Genomic DNA, 10,555 nt, shown 5'->3' with positions numbered 1-10,555 from the left:
AAACGATTATAAAAAAAAAAAAAGATCAAAGCTAACTCGCAGGTCTCCTTCCCATGGTTGGACAAATTTCAAATCCTTTTTTAGGAGTTAAATGGAACATATGGTCATACAGGATCTAGTATCCAAGGCAAATTAGCTTATAAGAGACTTAGTGCAGTATTGTATTTGAAGAAATCTAAATATTTCCTCTTGGGGAATGTTATACGGGTCACACAACTGTTGCACTGAGAGTAAGGGTGTCCATTTAGTAAGGGAATATACTGTAGTCAGGTTGTTTTGTTTTCACCACTGGAAGGTCACACCAGAAATCACTGGAGGAAAGTCTGGGTTAGACAAAAAAACAGCTGGTTTAGATGGAGAAACAAAATTATAAGGCCAAATCTGTGCTGTATCTTGAGAGAATTTGACAGAAATCCCTAGAGGAAAGTCTGGGTTAGACAAACCCTGAGAGAATGTGACAATATTGGGTGTGCCCTTATTTATAGAGGGAAGCATTTAGAACATAAGGGGGGATGAAGCCCGTTAAGGGATGAAATGGGATTATGCAAGGCCCCCTTCCCCGTAAGGTGCAGCCCTTTTAGCCTCCCCCACCCCATTCCCAGCTAGCCCCCAGGTAAGAACAATGGAAAGGGGGGAAAAAGTTGGCGGGTTGGGGGTGGAAACAGAGGAGGAGCGTTGAGCAGGGCAGGGGTTTTAAGAGGATGTGGTTTGTGAAGAGTTCATACATATTTGTTTTTTGTTTCCCACCCTCCCTCTCTAGGTAAGACGGATCCAGTCGAGAAAAAGGTGCTCCAGGGTTGTTATGACCGATCGCCTGGATGGGGTCAAGAAGGAATTTTTCTCATAGCACTTAATTGGCTGAAAAGTGCTAGAGTTTTCGTGTTCCTCTGGAGTACCATTATCTGTGTTGGTCAACAGATTTGCTAGGGTCAGCTGCGGCTAGGCATCAGTGCAGCTCTAGGTCTACGAATTGGTTACAGTGCAGGCCTACCTTGAGTGAGTCACAAGTGTGCATCAGACTGGGACTGCACGGTCTTCTCTGATGCATGCAAGTGACTGGGCTAGTGCCTTTTATGCACTTTGAGGGAGCAGGGGGTGGGCAAAAAGGCGGTCACTGAGTGCGCCCAACCCTTTGATCTCTACTTCATGTTTGGAAATCTTTTGGGCATTGAGCCCACGTTTTTTTGAGTTGCACATTTTTTGGGCAGGGAGCCCACGTTTGGAGCTGGGGTCAGGGTGTACCTTAACTTTGATTCTTTAAGTGTAAAATAAAGCCTGTGACCTCCACCGATTTTGCCATAATATGTCTCTGTGTTTTAATTGAATGGTAAAGGCACAACTTGGGGGATAGGGGGTTCCTTGGCCTATACATTTCGAACATGCCCACAAGAAGGCCAGTGTTTTAATGGACTTTCCTTGTGTACACTACATCCCAAGATAGTACAGTGGGTCACCTTACAGATTTAGGGTCTATGGCCTTGTTCAATGGTCAGCTCTATGGTTTATGGACATAGATATATTGATGTCAGTGTGAGCATTATGTTCAAGCTGTTTGTAAACGTTCCCTGTGTCTGTATTGGTTTATTCCAGACCCCCAAAAAACAGTTTAATTAGTGTGTGTTGATAGGGGCCTTCGACTGAAAGTCTGCACAGTAATGTAGATACTAATTTGACAAGCAGAGTCAGAACAGGAATCCATTTCTTTGAATCAATTAACTTTTACTAAGAGTTAACACAGCAACATATAACAGCACACTGTAAAATGGTGGCTTAGTCTTTCTAACACTCTCAGCACAGGAACAGGACGAACAGAACATGTGACCAGATCTGATCTGTCCTACTTTTCTGTGGTGTGGGCAGAAATGACGGGTCTGCAAAAAGGAAAAAAATAATAATAAAAAGGAGCGCTGGGGGAGGGAAACCTGTAGCCCCTTAATATGCGCTGGATGAGAGGAGGTTAATGAGACATAGATGCGATTCTGGTGCAGAGAAGGGAAAATGGCCGCTGTTGGTTTATCAGGTTTATCCAAGGAAAAGAGCCACGCCAAAAACATCCTTTAGCCCAACCCTTTTTGGGTGTAACACTGTGTACAAAGTATTTCAATGAAATTTGATGGGGCTTCAACCACAATTTGAGCAATTTTACTGAATGCAAATTACAGATATTCCACTCACAAACTTCTCTCAAAAACTGCACAAGCTACACACAACTTCCTGCTTCCTACTTCCTGCTAAAATATTTCTCTCCTTTTTATAAGGTAGAGACTCATTAATTCCAGCTCCTATACTGCCCGCGAACCCAGTAAAGTACTGCCCCTGTTATTGTCCTTATCTGTTGTGTCTCCGAGAATTGTGGGAGGCACATACCTACCCCCCAGAGTCTTTTCAGTCACTTGTCTCTGTCCTTGAATAAAAGGCACCTATCTAGTGCTTCCAATCCCTGTTTCTGTAGGAAAATGAGAGAGAGCAGACATTAACCCTTCCAACACTTTCCTCTTGTCTCTATATATTAGGTAGCGGAAGGAGGGTGGTTTGGGCATGTTGTGCCCAGTGACTTTCTTTGGGTCACTTTTCCTGAAGTTTAACTTTGGCGGTTTGGCCCAAGGAAATGATTCCCTGTGGGAAGTCTGTATCAGGAATTGGGTATTGCCTTTTGTAGGAACATGGTTTCAAGGCGGTAGAATGAAGAGATTTCGGATAGTACAGTTGTATCACAGGGTGATCAGGGACTATTTTGCTGTTTCTCTCGCTTTGAGAGACTGTGTGTGTGACATCCTTCAGGAAAGCCTTCGCTATCTTAATGGCAAGAGACTCCCCCCTAAGTTCTTTGACAACTGTTGGCTTTCACTCCAAGGGAAACTCTATGTCTGGGGCAACTTAAATTATCTTAGTATTGGCAGCAAAAATTGCCCCTGGGAGTGTGAAGAGGAAGAGACCCAGGATCACTTTCTGGTCAGTTGCCCTGTGACTAGAGACGTGTATGGTCAGTTAGCCGCAGCTCTTAACTGAATTGTTCAGTGTAAAAATAAAAACTGGGTAAATAGATAGGCTGTGCAAAATAAAAAATGTTTCTAATATAGCTAGTTAGGCACAAATGTAATGTATAAAGGCTGGAGTGATTTGATGTATAACATGTCAGTCAGGACACTACTCTCTACTACTACTCTCTTGGTTTACACTGACTGGTTACCCTGGCTACCAGGCAGTAACCAATCAGAGACTTGAGGGGGGGGCCACATGGGTCATAACTGTTGCTTTTGAATGTGAGCTGAATGCTTAGGATCAATTGCAAACTCACTGAACAGAAATGTACCATGTTGCCCCCCTTCAAGTCGTGTTCTGGCTGTTTTATTAGACATCTGTTCACTCTGTTTGTATTTGTATTGGTATTGGTATTGTCTCCCACACTCTGATACTGCTCTCCTTTTATCCTCAGGGTGATGGCAGAGATATTGCCCAGCACAATGTACGAGCAGAGATATGTCCTGGAAATGATTTAGTTTGTTCTCCATGCATTTCTGGAAGGGTGGGGGAGTTTAGTTATTGTTTTTGTGTTGGGGTGGTACAAAGGCCATATGGACAAAAACAAGACTTTGCAAGTTTGGCCTTGTGAATTGGTGGTTTGGACTATTGCCTATGGACAGAGGGATGGACTCTGGGGGCAGGAGGGTGAATGGGTGGGGTTGTTGGTTTTCTGATATGTTAACGTTTTGAATTAATGTAAGTGCATTTTTATAATAAAAATCCCTATATATTAAGTACATCCCTATTTCTATCATGTACTAGAATTTGAATGACAGAAGTTACATAATGCCCATCAGCGTTCCATGTCCTGTATAATTTGGCCAGCTGTTAACCCTCCAGATGCTGAGTCTCCACCAATCTCCGCATCCTCACAAAGCCCCCTGAACTTGCTTTAAAATGTCATTTTCAAAAGACTCTTTAACAAGGAGTCTATATGTTCTCTCCTTGTCTGTATGGGTTTCCCAGTTTCCTCCCACCTTCCAAAATAATACAGGCAGGTTAATTCCTGATAAAACCACGCCACTGTTATAAAGGCCTTAGTTTGCAAGCTCTACTGGGTTATCCACATTATCACAAGAATATGTCAATGTCGCTTTAAATCCCACCGCCGATCACTAATCCCGTGCCAAAATATTCTCAGAACTCAGGTCAGATTAAGAAGTTATTCTTATTGTTTCTTATTGAACGATTTGAACGATTTTTCTTCGATCAGAAAAAGCTTAGAAAACTTATGGGGAAGGTCCCCATAGGCTAACATTGTAACTCGGTAGGTTTAAAGTGGTGAAGTAGGTAGTCTACTTCGACTATCGAATAGTCGAACGATTTTTAGTTCGAATCGAAGTCCTAGTCGAAGTAGCCTATTCGATGGTCGAAGTACCCAAAAAAAAATTTCGAAATTCAAAGTTTTTTTACTTTGAATCCTTCACTCGAGCTTAGTAAATGTGCCCCGAAGTCTACTAGAAAATCAATGTAAATGTAAACATTAAATAAACCCAACAGGCTGGTTTGGTTTCCAATAAGGATTAATTATATATTAGTTGGGATAAAGTACAAGGGACTGTTTTATTATCACAGAGAAAAAGCAAATTGTTCTTTAAAAATTGGATTATTTGGATAAAATGATGTCCATGGGAGAGGGCCTTTCCATAATTCAGAGCTTTCTGGAGAACGGGTTTCCAGATAACGAATCCCCTACCTGTATGATGTAGAGAGTAATATTCGGAGACAATTGGTTTTCATTTTTTATTATTTGTGGTTTTTGAGTAATTTCGCGTTTTATTCAGCAGCTCTCCAGTTCGCAATTTTCAGCAATCTGGTTGCTAGGGTCCAAAATAAACTAACAACCATGCATTGATTTGAATTAGAGGCTGGAATATGAATAGGAGAGGCCTGAATAGACAGAGAAGTAATAAAAAGTAGCAGTAATAATAAATGTGTAGCTTTACAGAGCATTTGTTTTTTAGATGGGCTCAGCGACCCCTGTTTGAAAACTTGAAAGAGTCCCTGTAAAAGTAAGCACGCATGGCGGAGGGGAAGGGGGGTGAGCAGACAGGCCATGGGGACATTTGGATTAGCAGCCCCAGCAGGCCTTGCACACCCCAGTCTGAACCTGGTATTGTACACTAGTGATGGCCGAATTTGTCCCATTTCCCTTCACCAAAAAAAAGAATTCGCTACAAAATTTGCAAAACATTGAAAAATTCACAAAACGGTGAAATATTGGTAAAACGCATCGTAGTCAATGGGCGCTTGTCAATTTAGACGTCCGCGACAATTTTTTTATTCTGTCCAAATACATTAAAGTCAATGGGCGTCCGAATAATTTTGACGCGCGTCAATTTTTATGTGTGCGACTATTCTGACGTGTGCCCATATTTTGTGGATGCGGCAGATTTTCTCTGCAGTTTCACGAATTTATGCACCAGCGGCGAAACGCGGAAATTCACGCCTGGCGAATTTATTCACCCATCACTATCGTGCACATTATGTCACTGAAATAAGAAACTTTAGAAATACGACCATAGATGGCCATAGATTTGTATGGCGTTGTGTGTCAAAAAAAATCGTAGCATGAAAACATTTTTTCGACGCCCATAGACTTTAATGGGCATCTGCGACATTTCGCTGGCGGCGAATTTTTGTCGAAACGAAACGGGTCAAATTTGCCCATCCCTATGTATTAGAGCTCAGTCTCTCAAAATCATCAGGATTTGTGTCAAAGTCAGTTATTTTGACTTAGGTTTTGTTTCAGTTGGTGTCAGTTATTTGTGTGATCTCTAATACATCTGCAAGAAAATGGAGCCCCCTCCCCCAAAAAAAAGATGTATCAGACCTGTCTGACGCCAACTTCTACATCAGAAGGAAAGAAACAGACGCTGAGCATTAGGATCCGTTATCCGGAAATCTGTTATCCAGAAAGCTGAATTACGGAAAAGGCCGTCTCCCATAAACTCCGTTTTATCCAAACATTCCAATTTTTTTAAGAATCATTTCCTTTTTCTGTGTAATAATAAAACAGTAGCTTGTACTTGATCCCAACTAAGATATAATTAATCCTTATTGAAAGCAAAACCAGCCTATTGGGTTTATTTACTATTTATATGATTTTTTAATAGACAAGGTATGAAGATCCAAATTACGAAAGATCAGGAAAACCGCATTCTGGATAACAGGTCCCTAAACCTGTACTTGCAAACTGCTGAATAAAAAGCTAAATAACTCAAAAACCACAAATAATAAAAAATGTAAACCAATTGCAAATTGTCTCAGAATATCCCTCTCTACATCATACTAAAAGTTAAAAGCAAAATACGGAGTGCATGGTGGAAAGCCGTATTGGGACACTACCTACACAAGAGTCAATAGACCGGGCGTAGTCTCCACTTTGTTGTACAGCGCCCTATACACCTTGTATTAGAATTAAACATGTTTATTATTTGAACTATGATTCTCTGACGAGCAGCTAATTGTCATGTATAGTGATGGACGAATAAATTCGCCTGGCGTGAATTAGCGACGAATATCCGTGTTTCGCCACCGGCGAAAAAAGTTTTGGACGCACATTCCATTTCTTCGATTGTGGCGGCTGCAGTAAAGATTTGAAATAAACGTTTCAATTGTGAGGTTGTAGAATTTGCTGGAGGGGTTATGTAGCAGGGCTTGTCCCTTGTCTGTGCATAAGAAGGTTAATATAGAGTGCCAAAATTTCATTTACATGAGGACACTCCCACCACCTGTGAAGCGGGCTGCCAGTAGCATCACTACCTTTCCAACACTTATGATAGGTGGTGGTCGATGCGTTGTATTGTAGAAGGTGTAAAGTGCCATCGGAATAGCAGATTTTTGTTGCTCTCAATATGGTTTGTGCACCTGGTGGCACCCTTGGTTGTGTAAGGTGAATATTTAAAGGAGAAGGAAAATCCTGTTATACTTGGGGTGCCAAAAGTTAGGCACCCCCAAGCGATTGCATTTACTTATCTGCAGGACCAGGCCAAGCCCCCCCCCCACATTGGTGCTCACTGCAGGGATATCACTGATCACTCACATGTGAAAAATTGAAGTCATGTTAAAACATACCCTTAAATCGATATGCCTTCTCCTCTGCTATGGATAACACAGCACCTCCAGCACATGATTGGGGCCCCCCTAACAACATTTTCCAAATGTTTACAAACCCCCTGAACAAACTCCTACTTGGCTCATGTCCCACAGGTGCCATAGGGCAGGCAGAGTATGGCACACACAGGGAGAATAGGGCAGGCAGAGTATGGCACACACAGGGAGTAGAGGGCAGGCAGAATACAGCAGGAGACAGGCAAATCTATCAGGGCCACTCTAAGATGAACAGTTCATACTCTGCTACATATAATGACACAATGTTGGTGCCCCTCCAGCAGTTTGTATGAGTGTGAACAGGGGAACAATGTGGGCAGTTCCAGTCTGGGTCTCAGATGTGAACAGTACAGGGCTTTAACAATGCAGGGGGGAGTACAGGTGTGAACAATGCAGGGGGGAGTACAGGTGTGAACAATGCAAGGGGGAGTACAGGTGTGAACAATGCAGGGGGGAGTACAGGTGTGAACAATGCAAGGGCAAGTTAATCTCAGTACTGATACCTTTTAAAGATTATACAAGGTAAAGAGTCACAGCAGGCAGACTTTCATGTGGGGCCACACAAGCGGGGGGTTTCAGGCCGGATGCGTGCCATGGGCCACTCGTTGAACAGCACTACTGTAGGGGCCCCTATGGGTTAATCTGCCCTGCAGCTTTAAGGCCCCCACCTTTTTCTTAGAGTGATCTGCCAGAGAGAATGACACTCCCCTGCTACACTGCTATATAGTGTGTGTAGGGAGTGGCCACTTCCTCTTTGGCCTGTGGATGGTGATCCAGCTGGGTGGGCTCAGGGGAGCCTGGGCACAGCTAGGCCCAGAAAGGCCCATGTGCTTTGGAAGAAGAAGTCGGGGACCAGGTAACCCCGTGAATGAGGAATAGTTGCACTAGGGCAGACTTGTTATAGTCTCTCTAGGAGAGAAAGGCAGAGAGGTGAGAGAGAAAGAGCAGCTGAAGCTCCAACAAGGATTTGCAGTAAGGGAGGAGCTTCCCAGAGGCTCTGTGTGTTGCCTCCAGTCAGGGACCTCAGTGAGGAGGGACTGTAGGGTAGAAGCTGCTTTCCTGACAACTTCCAGGAGGGAATGAGTGTGTATTCTGCCAATGCCTAATGGAGACCTTTCCTCTGTGAGAAATGCCTAATGCCTGCAGCTCTGTGTGAGAAATGTGCTATTGCCTCAGCTCCTGCGTGACTACTAAACCTGTGGTCACTTGCCTTGTGTATAGTTAATAAACCGTTTCTGTTTTACTGCAAGAACCTCCTGGCGCCCATCTTTTGTTGTATGCACAGTAGCCTGGGGGATGTAGTTGCACTACACCATAGAGGGAACACTTCCACATGGCGAAGGCCCTGACCCTGTTGTGTAAGTCGCAGTGTAACCCATGCTTCTACTGCTAGCTGGACAGTTTAACTATTTGTGTGCTATGCAGCCCAAATAGGTGTTACACTACTATAGAGGAAACAGACCCCATGGCCCCGGACCCCCTATTTCCCAGACCCCCCAGAAACCGCTGGGTCTGCTTCCTCTAAGTTACGCCCAGTGGCGTAACTACCGGGGGAGCACGGGGGTGCGATTGTACCAGGACCCGCACCCCCGCAGGGCCCCCCCGGCAGATCGGGCCCTGCTGCAGCCGGCTGTAGCCGAAGAGAAAATCGGCACGGAAGGGGGTGGGGGGGCTTCACGGCCCGCACCAGGGCCCGCCCCCACCTAGTAACGCTACTGGTTATGCCACTGGAAGGAATAAACACTGCAAGGGGTCCTGTTAGCTGAACAGGTAGAGTGGGAGGGGCAGAACTCAAAGTCTTCTTCAGCCCTCTCTTATATAGGGTAGATATATGATAGGTGGTTAGCGGGTGATCTATTTAGATTGGGTTAGTTATCAAAGAGCTTTCATGCAATTTTCCATTCAGTTTCTAAGCAGGTGGGGGAATTTGGTGATAGAGGCCTCAAGTTCCTCAGTTTTCATCACCTTTGGGACTTCCCCTATATATACATTGCATGGCAAGACCGCTCCTCAATGTCTGCCTCCTTATCAGTAAGACTAGCTAATTCTTTTTCCATCATTTGTTGCCACCTCATTGTGCGCTGAGGCAAACTCTCCCATCTTGAGCTCTGCTGGGTCTCTCAAGCTACTTTTTCTAACCTTGAACTGCAGTTACCCAGTGAACTCTGCAAAGTTTAGGGGGTCCATGACCTAAATAATGTGAGAATGGCAGCATTTTAAATTTAAAACAATACAATACAATGGGTGAAATCTGATTGGCTGTTGGTGGCTCCGCCCACTTTTAATAACCTTTGACATTAGTTAAAATTAAAATGGAGTCTATGGGAGAAGTCCTTTCCGTAATTCAGAACTTTATGGATGACGGGTTTCCGGATACTTGTATAACTTCAGTGCCGACCCCTTTATTTATAATTATGTTTTTCGTTTCTTTTATTGTAAGGTTTTATGTAAACATTAAAGCAATATCAATTAAAAAAAATATTTCCAAAATAAAAACCAAGCAAAAGTTCCCCACAGTCAACTACACAATCAACAGTTATTTTTTTTTATCAGTCTTAGTGCAGTGAAAATAACGGAAAGAGAATCTTGTTTGATGGTTGAAATGAGAAGTAAAACACGGCCTTCAAACCCCTATTATGATGTCATCGTTACAGCTGGCATATCTCATAATAATCAGATCAGGCATTGTGATGTCATAGTGACAGCACAATCAATTCTAAGCATTGTGATGTCATAGTGACAGCTGACATAATCACTTTAAGCATTGTGAGGTCATCGTTACAGCTGGCCTGTCCTGAGATGTAGTTGTTTACCAGTTGCTTTCGAGTCGTTTCAAGGCTAGCAGAGGAAGAAGAAGGAGCTCGCTCCCGATTTCTTTTTCTGTATAGTGTGAAATTGATTCCAATTTTTTTCCCTTTTTTCTTTAACTTTTTAACTCTTTTTTTTTAATGATGTTTGAAAAACTCAAAACTTTTTTTAGACCCATTTTGGCAGAGTTAATATATATCCTGTCCCTGTTAGTCGGCTTCTTTTTAGAACACCAAGGCATTAAGATTGGATATGTGATAGTAGGAATTCTGATATGGAAGCGTTACAGGATCTGGAAGAAAAACCGCCGTCCCACTGAAAAGACAGAGGATGAACCCAAAGAACAAAAAAAGTCTCAGAAAACAGTAAGGCTCCCGTGTTCTCTGCTTAAAGGGGTAGACATTTCAATTGTTTGTATTGAAGAATATCATTTTATTGTTACTGTTAATGGGGCTATGACATGGAGATCAGCGATTGGCCGATTGCCATGACAATCAAAGGGAGTCTGGTCGGAGTTTCCTTCTTTGGTTTTCCAGTTTTGACCCGGAAAACGCCTCTGTCCATCTCAAAACCAGACAGGTGGCAACTCTGGACCCAAACAACTCATTTT

The sequence above is a fragment of the Xenopus laevis genome, chromosome 4L (assembly GCF_017654675.1).
Source record: "Xenopus laevis strain J_2021 chromosome 4L, Xenopus_laevis_v10.1, whole genome shotgun sequence".
Lineage (NCBI taxonomy): Eukaryota > Metazoa > Chordata > Amphibia > Anura > Pipidae > Xenopus > Xenopus laevis.
This window is presented reverse-complemented; position numbering follows the sequence as displayed.